Source organism: Zalophus californianus, chromosome 5 (assembly GCF_009762305.2).
Source record: "Zalophus californianus isolate mZalCal1 chromosome 5, mZalCal1.pri.v2, whole genome shotgun sequence".
Classification (NCBI taxonomy): Eukaryota; Metazoa; Chordata; class Mammalia; order Carnivora; family Otariidae; genus Zalophus; species Zalophus californianus.
The window spans coordinates 35411880-35425953 of NC_045599.1; the positions used below are offsets into that span (position 1 = coordinate 35411880).

At 40.7% G+C, this 14074-nt stretch overlaps 1 protein-coding gene across 10 annotated transcripts in view; it reads left to right on the forward strand.

The window, feature by feature from the left end:
• ARHGAP26 (Rho GTPase activating protein 26) overlaps positions 1–14074 on the forward strand; it is a 449937-nt gene that overhangs the window by 147956 nt on the left and 287907 nt on the right. The gene's annotated exons all lie outside the window — the stretch shown is intronic.

The following is a 14074-nucleotide window of genomic DNA, read 5'->3' on the forward strand; positions in this document are numbered from 1 at the left end:
CCTGTAATGCCATTTCTCCCTTTATTCCAACACACACACACACACACACACACACACACACACACACACACACACACACACCCCACTTTGTGAAGTCAATACTTCTGCCCTAGAAGATGGAAAGACTGAGTGAGTACCTGCTGGGGTGTTGGCAGGTTTGGAATGCCTTCTTGTGCCTTCTTGTGCCCTGATGTTTCCCTGCACTGTGACTACTGGAGGCTGCTCGAGCTCCCGTAGAGGGAGCGTGCCCTTCTGCTTTAATCAGGAATTCATGGAAACTACCTCATCCCTTTGGCACTTAGTCATTATACCTTGGACTCTCAAGTTAGGCAGCCGGGGTCTAAATTTGGACTTTGCTGCTTCGTAGCCATGTGACTTTCAGCTATAACTACTTAATCTCTCAGGGCCTCGATTTCCTTATCTGGAAAATGGAGATAGTAATAGTACCTAGTTCCTAGAATTCTAAGGATTCAAGGAGATAATGCACGTAAAATGCTTGACAGGGAGGCAAATAATAAATGCTTAGCAAGTGTTAGCTGTTACTTGTTAATTAGCTTGTCCTGCACATTCACCAGACTTGATTATTTTGTAAGGTTAGACTCTAAATGTTGAGAAGTAAGCATAATTTGTAAAGAAAAGAGAGTACCCCAGTTCTTCACCATGTTTGGGGATGTGGGAGGGTAATAGGGAAGGAGTGCGTGAGGACATAGGTTGAACTAGGGTAGCATAGGGGAATTGCAAAATGCCTGCCTCACACCAAAATTGGTTATTCTTAGTTTTAAACAGGTCCTAACTCAGGATGCTTTAAGTACCTGTATGCGTCTCTGTTCTTAGTGTGGAATCTAAGGGAATTCATATTGTTGGCATCCATGAAAGAGGTGGAGAAGACATGTATGTTTAAAAGCAGAGTTAGTTGTTTGATGCTTGTCAACTGTTTCTAGAGACTATTGTCTCTTTGTATGGTTATTTGGGAGAAGGTGTTGCCTCACACTGCAGCTGTCCCTTACTTGAAAACCAGTTCAGAGATGATTTCTGAAGCTGAATCGTTTCCTGTTTTCTTCCTCAGAAGTTTTCCCAGAAGTTTTAGAGAGTTGCTTTTTAGGCAATTAAAACTCAATGTGGTGCCTCTGTCTCATTTCCACCTTGCAAATACTTCCTACCATCTTTCCCCTTGATTATACCCTTCAGAGCTTTGCAAGTCCCAATTATAAGCTGAGAGTGAATGTGTCACATTGAACATACTGAGTGGGTTTGGGAAGTGGATTTCTCCTAAGTTGCTCTCTCTGGTTCCCTGGGGATGACACGGAGGGGTTTCAGTAGGGGTTCAGAAAGAGGCTGCTAAATTTCCTCTTGGTAAGCAGGAAGTGAGTAGCCAGTTCTGTTGTATTGCTTGTATTTTAAATTTTCTGTATATTGTGGTGGTGGGACACCTTAAAAACCTTTCTGTCTGGGGAGAAACTGTCCCTTCCAGAGCTAGCTAATTCTTAGAGATCAAAGGGCACAGCCTGGAGGGTGCCATTGACATGCAAATTAACCAACCCAGAACCAGACCTCCTCCACCAGGCCCTTAATCCCCAGGAGGCAATATTCCTCTGCTTTTTATCATCTGAGGTCCAGGCACCAGGCAAGGAGGGCCACTCCTGTAGCTTAGAACCCCCTGAAATTATTCTAGCCAATAAACTGTTGACCCTACCCTGCTTTGCCTTTCCCTTGGAAATTCCAATAAGAGCCACCACCTAGGCTCTCCCATCACTTCTGCTACTCTCACAAGTAGCCCCATGGGTGCTGGCTCTTTCCCACATGGCCCTGTTAGGTATGCCATGTGTACATCCTGTTTCTAGGACCTGGGAGTTTAAGAAACTTTGTTTTCTGAGCTTGAGTGTCTTCTGTGTCTCCTGTCTGTCACCTAAAATAACACAGAACATGTATGAAACACTTCTCTGTTTTTTATATAGGTCATTATCTTTGATCTCAAAGACTAGGTTACAGTTGGGCAGCATTTTTCCTTATCTGTCTCCTGTTTTGACTTAGTGTCTTTCTGCATTTTTCTTACCCATCCAGGAAGGGACTAAGGAGAGAAGGAAAAGCATTTCCATGGGTTCATTGGCAACATTCCTGGGAACTCTGCCCAGAGAGTCCCCTCCTCTGGAAGATTCCTACACCTTGGTTTTTCTCCAGTGTGCTTTAGCAAGGAATTGATTCCTGCGGCCTTTCCAACCTGTGCCTTACCCAGATTTCGCAGCTGTACCTGAATGGCTAGAGACGTAGAGGGACAAAATGCAAGTGTAGCACCTAGGAAATGTGGAAGTAAAAGAGGAAATGGTTATATTTATAAATGTTTATGTAGTGGCTATTAATGTTTTACTGTATTAAGGTACACATACATGCTAAAGTAGTATTTTTTGACTTAGAATATGTGATATGGTGGGTTTTTAGGGTTATTCTGAATACTTATATCTTTTAGATTTAGTGCTGATATTTTATGTTATTTTTTAACAGAGGCTATAGTCTTTAGGAAGTGATATTCCAGCAGGTCAATATTTTTGAGTTGATTACATCAGCATGTTTTACTGTGTGGTGAGAACCACCTGCACTCAGCATCCACAGGGGTGCTTGTTAGAACTACAGCTTCTTGGCCCTGCCCCAGACCTACACAGTCCGTCTGACTCTCCTGGAGGGAGACTCTGAAATTCATTTTTGGAACAGGCTCTTCATTTGTCCTTTATTCTCACTAATAATTGGTGCATTAAACACCATGCCTATCACAATACAGATTTTTCAGAGTATAAAAAACGTTTCCTTATTAAAAACATTGTAACAAGGAACAACAGTAAAACAAAACAAACTCAAAAAACTGAGGCTTCTTTATGCAGGAGCTTAATTCTTACCCACATGGAGAAGAGTATAGCCAGTAGAAAAGGTGATTGCCAGCCTCTGATAACAGAGGACCAGGAAAAAAGCAAGAGCAGAAACTGTGGTAAAACTCACTTCTTAAGTTAAAGGTGGTGGAGGGGTGAAGGAAGCAGCAGTAAGAGAACACTTTCTAGAAGCTGAAAGCTGTTCATACATTCTCATGTTATCCTCACTACAGTCCAAGGAGGATTGTGCTCCAATTAGTCCACGTTACTGGTGAGGAATCTGTAGTTCAGAGGTGTGAGTCTTCCCCCCGGGCTCAGGAGGGATTTGAACTGAGGTGCATGGGCGCTCACCACAGGGCACCTTGCTGCCTCAAAACTGAGGATATGTTATAAACGTTTCCAGTGTTAAGCCCAGGGCTGTCGGTACTTGGGTTTCAGAGATACCACTGAGTGTTCAACTTGCTGGATGTGAAATCTGAGAAGTGCTTTCTCACTATAATCACTTGCACGTGGCATCATAAACAAATGGATGAACTAACGCTGCAAGCTAGCTTCTGTTCTTATATTTACTGCCTTATGACTTCCAGAAAATCCTCCCATGGCTAACAGTTTAAAGAGGCAGTGCAGATAGAGCACAGACACCAGCATGTCGCATACAGGTGTCCCATGAATGCTGTTTTTTGGGGGTACACCTCTTCTCCCTTTTATTTTTAAGGTGACACTCATTTCTGTTTCTCTAGGGAGACTAGCATGAGCCAGAAAGCAACTGTGTCATTTATCAGTTGATTTCATTGTATCCCAGTGCATTGCTGTTTATTTGTTCCTCCTGAAATCCTGATGAAAAGGGGTTAATCTCTGACATTTATGTTCTAAAGGAAGAAGTGCTGTGAGTCTTTGACCCATGAACAAGCTGGAAATCAAATTAACTGTTAATTCAGAGGTATGAGATTTAGATCCATAGTTCTTGAATTTTGTGTCCGAGGTTCTCTGTAAACTGAATACATTTCAGAAATCTACTTTTAATTCTTGTATCTAATTGCTTTTCTTTTGATATCTCTACTAGGCCTATAGTCTCTTCTCAGTATCTCACACCCTTCTATAGTAACTTTACATAATTACCTAATTCCACATATCATATCTTATCTGTCCCTTATTCTCCAGTGCCTTTCTTTGATTCCTTTTCTCAGAACTAGTTTTGGGGGGCTTCAGACCCGAAAATTTGTTGAAGACCACTGGACTATTCTGAGTAAATATGTCACAGGCTGATGTTTTATGTCTTTGGTTTTCCTTCAAAAGGGTTTTATCGTTACCAACATTGAAAAGTTAACGTTAGTAGAAACTCTTGTGTCTTTCTTCAGTTCCAAAGTGAAAAGTTGTTTAGGTCAAGATATGATGTCCATTAAATCAGTGTGATACTGCTTTGAATTTACCTTCTGTTTTTGTTTTTAAATTCACTTTCAGGACTCTAGCATTAAGACTATTATAGGGCTTTAAATGAGTGTATACAACTTGGAGTAGTTGTAGGATGTTGCCACAATATGGTACAAAGAGGAGTATTTTCTTACTTTCTTAGAAGATGTTTAAGAGTTGAATTGTGTATCCCTCAATTCATATCTTGAACTTCTGATCCCCAGTATCTAAAAATCAATATTATTTGGAAATAGGGTCTTTACAGAGGTCATCAAGTTAAAATTAGGTCATGACGGTAGGCCCTAATCCACTATGACTGATGTCCTTATAAAAAGGGGTAATTTGGATACCAAGTAGATATGTACCCAGGGAGAGCATCATGTGAACATGAAGGCAGAGATAGTAGTGATGTGTCTTCAAGCCAAAGAATACCGAAGACGGCTAGTAAACCCCCAGAAGCTAGGGCAGAGGCATGGAAAGGATTCTCCTTCACATACCTCAACGGGAACCCACCCTGCTAACTGCTTGCTCTTGAACTTCACAGCCTCTAGACCTGTGAGATGCTAAATTTCTGTTGTTGCTGTCACCCAGTTTCCAGTTTGTGGTACTCGGTTAAACCAGTACTAGCAGCAGCAATTCCCCTGACAGCCGTTTAGATGGATGTGCCAGCACACACTTGTTGAATAATCCCATTGGCAAGAAGCCTCACTTCACAAACAGAATATTGACATAAATTATCTTCCTTACTCTGGATACTCTTGATGGTAGCCTAAGCTTTCTTTAGTTTAAAAAAAAAAATCATTCTTTCTTATGTCTTAATACAGAAGCTTTCTTTGGTGTTTTTGTATTACCTTGCCATAGTACTGAGCACTTGAAGGTTTATATTTTATATTGGTTAATTGAATAAAGACTAGATTTATTATTTTTTTCCTTGAAGTATGTCACCTCATTTTGAGGGAGTTCATTGTAAAATTCGTGGGTAGAAATGGGATTCCATCTAAAAGTATCTATTAGTGGTAGTGGTATGTGAGTTACTGATACTTGCCAATCGGTGCCTCTCTTCAGTCACTCTGAATAATTAACTCCACCATGCAGCATCCTATGGAAATTAATGAGCAAAAGTAGAGAAAATATTTGTTCAAGCTAAAGGATCATGGTGGCAGTCTTCTCCCAGCATCTCTGGATTTGTTTAAAGAAATTTCTCACAGATGTAACACATGGATATTTTCTTCCATATGTTTTCCAGGAGGAGCCACTAAACCATATGGAAAATAATAGAAATAAAAGGCTTCGTTTTGATGCACTGAATCAATGTAGTCTCTTGAGGGGTGGTGTTTATACTTGGGGAAAGGAAACAATTAGAATGCTTTATTTTTTCCAGGACTAGCTGACTCCAACAGAAGTCCCTACATTTGAAGACATTATGTGGAGTACTACACGCCCCATTCCCGGCATTGGCATGGGGGCCAAGACAAGCAATAGTCTTTACCTTCACGGAGTTTGCTTTTGGCTTTAGAATGAGCAGACACAAATGCATACACGTACACATTCATGCAACTAAAGTATAAACTGGGATGTTGAGTGTTTCAGCAAACTTGGAGGACCAGAAAGCCGTAGGACAAATGTAACAAACACAGCAGGGACTTAATCCTTCTGTTCTTACAGGGATTGATGGCATGACTGGAATACTCTGAATCCATTCCTTCTCTCCTTCCCTCCCTCCCTCATTGATGAAGCATAACTGCATGCCACAGATTTTACCAACAGTGGAGATTGAAAGTTTAATGAAGCACTATGAATCTACTGGGCTTTCCTTCTTAAAAGCTGTCACCTCACTTTGCTTTCAAACTAAACCTGAAGTCCTCCTAGTGCAAGCTTCCCACGAATAGGTAAAGCAAGACGGCTTTTCCTCTGACCAGCACCAACCTGATGTGCCACACCCACCATCAACTCTTCTGTCGTTCCACTGTATGTCCTGTGCATTTGCACAGTATATGAGCTTTTCGTGGTAGTGGTTGGCTGGTTGTTAAATTAGGTAGGTTCTGTATACCTCTGTTCAACTCTAAATTTGTGTGTCTGGTCATTTGCTTCCAGAGGCATAGCAACATCATTTTCTACAGTTTATAATACAGTACCTTGTGCATGTGGTTGTTTATTTTGTTTCTTATGGACATGTAATTTTTGAGTTAGACTATTTGTTCTTATCTTTGGGACTTTGGTGAACTATTTTGTAAGATACTACAGTAGCTTAATCATATTGGATGCTATCTAAATTAAAACTTGAGCAAATACTCAGATAATCTGCATTCCAGTATAGGTAGGATGAAAAAAATTCCACGAAAATGAAAGGTTGGTTAAAGTAAGAATAGTGGAGGCTTGGAAGATTTACGAATCTGAGAGTCGGTGCGACTCTGGGCAAGGGCTAATCATACCTCCCTTGTAGGATTGTTTTGAAGATGGAATATGATAATACTCCTTCCTGATGCAGTCCTGTGTTGGAGAAAGTTGTGCTTTTGAATTTTTTGTCTCTACTCCAGTACCTGGGAATTCATTGTTCTTATATTGAAACTTTGCTTTGGTGGATGTTTCTTTGAACCTGTTTTTTTTTTCCTTTTTGATGTTGTTCCTTTTCCTACAGTGTAATGATTTTTCAAGTCCTCTATAAACTAAGAGTGAATACAGGTTTATTAAATGTATATGTGCAAAGGGGCTGCTAGGGGAAGCTTCCGTTTTCAAATTATGTATGTGGTAACACACTATTTGTATGTATCTCCTATATAAGGTAAAAAGTTTTATGCCTTTCTTTATGATTTATTATCTCAAAAGGGAACTGTACCAAGTTAAAATAATACTGTTGCTTCTAATTTGGTATGTGTTATGTGTGTATGCACTTGTTTGTATGTGTTGGTGAGGTTGTGTGAGTGTAGGATGGTATGTGTTTTCCAAAAAGGATCACATTATGTAACAGACTTGCTGCAGTGCTCAACCTCTAGATGGCAGTTTTGTATATTTATTAGTAACTATTAAGGTCTAGTTGAAAATCAGCTGTCCTTTATACGTCAACAATTAGGAGGCAGTGTGTGTGTGGGGGGGTGTGTTTGTGCGCTAGACAAGAAATGATGTGAATTACTCCTTAAAGAAAAGTATTCTAAATGATTCATTCTTTGTCTAGAAATTCCTTCCTCTCACCCTTTTGTGATGGATCATTTCATACCTGCTTCCCTGTAAAAGCAAGCATGCTCCAGTTAACCAAGCCTCTGTTTAAACATTACATTTTACCTTGCTTTTTAAATGAAAAGTGTCAGGCTCTTTGCTTCAGGGACGGCTTATTTCAGATGGTGAAGAAAACAGATGTGTGATTTTGGCTGTCCGATGGTGTGCTGAGCACCAGGCAGACCTGCCTTTCCCTCTTGGTGCAGGGTGCCTTTATCTTTTGCAACAGATGAATCTCTTTTTCCTGGTTTCAGACTTCCCCTCCCCGCCCCTCCCCTTCTCACCCCTGGTTTGAAATAATATTTGATTTTGCCTTTCCTGGTGGTTGGATTAGAGTGCTGGTCTCAGTATCACTGACATTTCAGACAGGAAATGGCTTTTCCTTCCTCAGAGGGTGTTCTGCTCTAACTTCCATACTTGGGTGGGAGTAAACTGTGGGGGGGGGGGAAGTATTGTGCTTTCTGGATTGCTTCTTGGCTCTCTGTAAAATAAGCCAGTTGAAAAGTTCTTGGAATCTTAAATATTCATGCAGTTTGAACTTGTCATCGAGTGGTCTTCTTCCTCTTCTTCTTTTTTGTAAATTAACTGAGAGAGTGTTTACTCTTTGACTCTGGTTTAAGTAAGAATGGGACATGGTGGCTCATGGCTTTTACGAAGGGAGACTGGGGCGACCTTATTTGTACTCCTTGGTCTGCATACTGAAATTTGTTTTGCTAATGGCAAATGCCAGTTTAGTAGCCAACTTCTAAGTATTAAATGAGCTTTTTAAAAAATCTAAACCAAAGTGTTGCTGTTAAATAAGATCTTGAGAGAGGAAACGAGTCCATCAGTAAACTCCACTTACTTACATTTCTATTCACTATGAGCTAGAAAAGTAAAAATAAAAAATTGATACATGAACTAATACATTTCTTGAATTAGACAATTTTTTCAGTTTGTTATCAATGGTAGTAACAAGTATTTTTGTTCTCCCTGAGTTTTGCTCATTTTGGCAATTAATAATGCTGTCTCTGGCTGCTGCTGTGTTAAAATTTGCTCTCTCCTATATTCCCGGTACCTAGCGTCATGGCTGGCCCATAGTAGGCACTCAGTATATGTTTCTTTAAGGATAATGCAGCTTCATGTGCCAAAGATTTCTTTATTTGGGCTTCCTGGTGTTTTACGACAGCACTTTCCTTCAAAATAAAAATGTGGGAAATTATTTGATATGATTGGCAATATTTACTCTTGAGAGTATCATTACTGCTATGGTGCTCATTATTTTAGGACCTTTCCTCTCAAGAGGTTAATGCTGTAGGCTGTAATATGTTATAATTTATTCATTATTAGGATCAGATCCTTTCTAAATTGATGAGAACTCTGCTTCTGAAAACTTGTTAAGGTGTGTGTGTGTGTGTGTGTGTGTGTGTGTGTGTGTGTGAGAGAGAGAGAGAGAGAGAGAGAGCGAGTGCGCACAAGCTATGCTTCCTCTTTCTCCTTCCCTCCCCTTAAGGCTTAAGGAGCTGGTCACCATGGATCCCAGGGCCCATACACTGCATGCACATGGGGGCAGTACAGTATTGTGCTTACATATGGGCTTTGCTTCAGAGTCAGCTGACTGGGTTCAAGTTGACACTTTGCCGCGTACTAGTGGTATGACATTTTGCAAGTTTTTTAAAGAGGTATAATGCTAATACCTACTTTATAAGGTTATTTTGAAGAATAAACGATAAGGCAAGTAAAGTCCTTAGCACAGTGCTTAGCACATAGTAAATACTCAGTAAATATTAGTCACAGTTAATGGGCCACTAGTTTGCAGCTTCCGGTTTCTCGCTCAGTTTCTCTGTCTCTTACCTATAGCCTACTTATATCCTTCTCATGTGGAAGGATGTGTAATCACAGGGACCTTCAGTGGATCATTGTCTCGGTGCTGTAGAGTGGTGCGTATTTATAACTTTTTATCTCTGCGTATATTGATGTTGCCCTCCAGTGATGACACTGGGTCCTGAGTATTGGGAAAAAAGGGGAGGTAGCCCACGTTCCTCCTTTTTTGAAGAGCTGGAGATGCTCTGCTGAATTTGGCTGTGAAGTGAATCAAGAATACAAACATGCATTGCTGTTGGTTCTAATGCATCAGATGACTTTCTAATATGCCACCATAACTTGGGGTGGAGCTCAGGCAGAGATAGACAGAGACACTAGAAGTTGCAAACTGGCGGTCCACAGACATGTTTGGTTTGGCTGGAGTGGTGTTTGAACCAACATGCTGAAGTTGGAAAAATCTGTAAATCCCCCCTCTCCCTGTGCCAGATGTTTACAGAGCTGAGGGGTGGGTGCCTCCTTTAGGTGGGCCATCTACTCTCCACTTTGCTGCAGTCCCCACCATGCCCTGTTGTTTCACTGTGATGACGGGTGACCTCCGCCACTTTGCCTTGCCCTTGCACTGTTATTTTTCCCATAGAGGGGAAGTCCTCTTTTGTTCCTATGACTATCAAAAAGTAAATGTGCAAAAGAAAAAATAAAGGGCTGCATGTTATAAGGAAAATGACACTGAACCTATTTTCCTTGGGGCAATAAATAATCTTTTTATTCAATTTCACTCCTTTTGCTTACTTGCTGTTCTCTTTTGACGTTTGAGTCTGTAATCTCATAGACAAGAAAGCAATGTCATTCTCTAAGATTATTTGGCATGACTTTGGCCATATCTTTGTGTAAATGAAGATGTCCTGAACCTTGAACCCTAGTAAGATTGGGAACCTGTTTTCCCAGTAGCATTTTAGAAGCAAAGGACCACTCCCATCCCCAGCACTTGTGCGGCTCTTTTCCACTGTGGATGGCAGCCTGTTCTCCATGCCTGCACCATCCCGTCTTCCTATATAAGCAACTTGACTCTTACATGTGCTGTTGTGCGGATGGAAGCTGGAGGACGAACTCTTGCCAACAGAAGACTTAGAGTCTTATGAATGAGTGACCCCTAGATCTTTGGATCTTTGGAGGTTGATTTAGAAAGACTAGTACTGTTAGATTGTGAGTGTTTGTTTCAGTGGGGTGGAGTCAGCAACAGCATTTCCTTGTCCAGTGGGAAGTGGTGGAGTTGCCAAGCCACTGAGATCACTATTGTTGACTCAGATTCAGGAATAAGATTAGATCAGGAGAGCTGTGGAGTGGCCCTGGAGTCAGGGCTGGTTGTGATTCTGCTTGCTCTCTGCTGCTGAGGAGGCTGTGAGCTGACATCGATGGGCCTCGCTCCTGGATGTGGCATAAAGGGTGCACTGTTTTCCACGGGCTCTTTCTGGAGGCCAGAGTTGAAGGGGATATGGTGCTGGGGCGCGGTTTACCCTGTGACAAATGAGTAATTTTCTGCATTTCCTCCCCTATTGTGTGAGAGGTGGAGTGTCAGCTTAGAGAAAATTGCAGATACTTATTCACGGTTCTAAAGCTGATAAAGATAACAACACTAACCAAAGATTTATTCAGAGTCAAAATGAGGTGCCATATCTTACCTTGTATCTTAGGATTGAGCTCTAGAAAGGATTGCAAGTCCTTTGTTACTTCTCCCAACTAGTGGGCTCCTTGGCAAATTATCTAGAATTTGCTAAAGACCCCTTGTTTGTCATCAGTTATCTGACATTAATTCCAAAAGGGGGAAGTAGGCCACTTTGATGCTTTACTCAGGAGGAAGAAGGAAATGGCCATGATGTCAGAGCCTGTGTGTCAGTGCAGCCCCTGGCCTGGCTCCCTTTGTAGTAGAGGTGTGATTTTCAGTGCTGTGTGTGAGTGTGTCGGGGGTGGGGTCATGTGTATCAGAAGCACCTGTGGCTGGTTTCCTTTCCTTTTTAAACTATATACACCTGCCCTTCTTCCTCCGTAATTTTGATCCTCCTACACACTTGCCATCTTTTTCCCTCCACCTGCCCCAGTGATAACAACTAATTTTGGGAGCATTTACAGTGTGTCTGACACTTTGAAACACTTCATAAATATCTCGTTTAACCTTCACAATGACTCCTGGAAGTAGGTACTGTTTAAATCTGGTTTGTAAAGAAGAGTATAGAGTAGTTCAGTTACTCGTCCACTAGGCGCTTACACAGCTATGAAACACCAGTGTCAGGATAACTAGTGAGCGTAAGTTACTGATGACAAGGTCTATCTCTTCCGTATTTAAAAGGGTTTTTTTTTTTTTTTTATTGAGGTGTAATCACAGTAAGATGCACAAATCTTATGTCTGTATCTTTATGACTACCCCCCCCGCCCCTGTACCTATATAATCACCCAGATCAGGTTATAGAACATTGCTGTTACCTGAGGAGGTTTCCTTCCAGTCATCATCATACCTGTTCCCCCAAGATGAAGTCACTGTTCTGAATTCTGTCACCATAGATGACTTGGACTAGTGTTTGAACATGGTATCAGTGGACTCACTGTTAGTAGTTTGTGTCTGGATTCTTTCTTTCATTTCAAATATAAACAATTTATTCTCCTAGACGGACATTTGAGATTTTTGTTGTAAAGCTTGGCCGTTAAGAATAAAACAGCATTCTTGAATGTGTCTGTTGATGGACATATGCACTCATTTCTCTTGGATGTATGCATAGACGTAGAATTGCTAGGTCATACAGCAGGTGAGGTATATGTTTAGTTTTAGTAGATAACGTCAAAATGGTGTTATCAGTTCTGTTTCTAGCAGTGTATGAGAGTTCCACTAGCTCTGCATTCTTGCCAGTACTTGGTATTAGTGGTCTTCTGAATGCTCTCCATTTAATGGGTGTTTGTTCTATTTCATTGTGGTTTCATTTGCACTTCCTTGAAGAGCCATAATGTTGGGCCCTGTTTCTTATGTTTGTTGGCCATTTGTGTGTCCTTCATGAAGCACCTATTCATGTCTTTTATCCATTTTATTAATTAGGTTCATTTTTTTCTTATTTGTTGGCATTCTTTACATATTCTGGTTAAGAGTCTCACTGGAGATATAAACTACAACATCTCTTTCTCTGTAGTTTGCCTTTTCACTCTTTTAATGGTACCTTTTTATGAATGAAAATTATTCATTTTGGTGAAGCCTAATTTCCTCATATTTTTTCTTTATGATTACTGCTTTCAAATTTTATTTTTTTAAAGATTTTACTTATTTGTCTGAGAGAGAGAGCATGGGTGGGGGGGAGGGGCAGGGGGAGAGGGGAAAGCAGACTCTCCACTGAGCAGGGAGCCTGATCTCAGGATCCTGAGCTGAAGGCGGATGCTTAACAGACTGAGCCACCCACATGCCCCCATGATTAGTGTTTTTTGTGTTCTTTTAAAAAACTCATCACCTTTCCATGTCTTGAGTATTTTGAGGCAGAAAAAATGTGGAGAATCACTGCTGTAGAAAGTGAGCCATAGTCACACTGGACATCATCATATTCTTTTTTGGATTGGCTGTTTGAATGGTGTTCTTGTTATGATCATATTTATGAAACACTTTAGGCTTTACAGAGCCCTTTATTGTTTGATCTTATTTGATACCATGCAGGAATTCTCTGTGGTACTTAGAGGAGGGCCTGATCCTTTTTGATGGCGGAGAACTTGGGTGTTCAATATCTGCTCTCTGTGGACTAGGGCACCTTGACATTTGCTGTGGTCTTGTTTGCAAGGATGAAGCAATAGACTGCTGGGTTGAGATTCTGGCTCTGTGACTGTAGACAAGGTACTTAACCTAGTTGAGCCTTGTTTTTTTTTTTTTTTTTTTATCTGCCCAATGGGATAATGAGAGTATACCTACCTCATGATGTAGTTGTCAGGATTAAATGAATTAATTTATATGTAGTGCTTAGCACAGTATCTGACATACCCTCCTGGGTTATTATTATTATAGTTTTTATTCCATTATGATGTTTGATAGTATCATGATTCTTTGTAGAGCTAGAGAGAGCTCATTTACTCCAGTTCTCTTTCATTGTTTTATATTTTCCCTTTTTCATTGCATACTCCTCTCTGGAGAGTTCTATTTCTCTTTCCCCCTCTCCATTTTTGTTTTGAAAAGCCAGATGCATTTAAAACATGAACTAAGCTGATGCCCCTAGGAAAGTATGCTGTCTTACAGGGACTGACATGGAAAGTACAGAGTCATAGGGAGTTTTGCTTGCTTTATTTTGTTTTGAGGAATGGTGGCTAGTAGGGACATAGGGAGGGGGAATATGGAAAGAAACTTACTGCTTGATTCCAAAATAAAGTTGACTCTTTCACCTTGGTTCTTGGAAATTCACACATAAGAGATTTATGTAATTACGGTTTAAATTATAATGAAGGAACAGAAACTTGGAGCCGAAGGAGTGTTTTCTAGATGCCTAGAAAGGATAGTACTGTGATCCAGATATACGTACATGAGACTGAGAGAAAATTACCTGAACTTGGGGCGGGGGGGTGGGGGGTGATAGGATTAGAACTAAGCATATTAAATCCACTTTGTTCAGTTCTGTACTACCCCCTCCTACAAAAAAGGGGAACAAAACCACATGTAGAAAAGAACTTACATTTTGATATTTCTTCTTGAAATGAAAACAAATCCTGTTGACTTTCCTGGTTACTAAGGCCAAGTGGCCTCTGAGTTTGTCTGAACTTCCTCTTTGTGGCTCAGG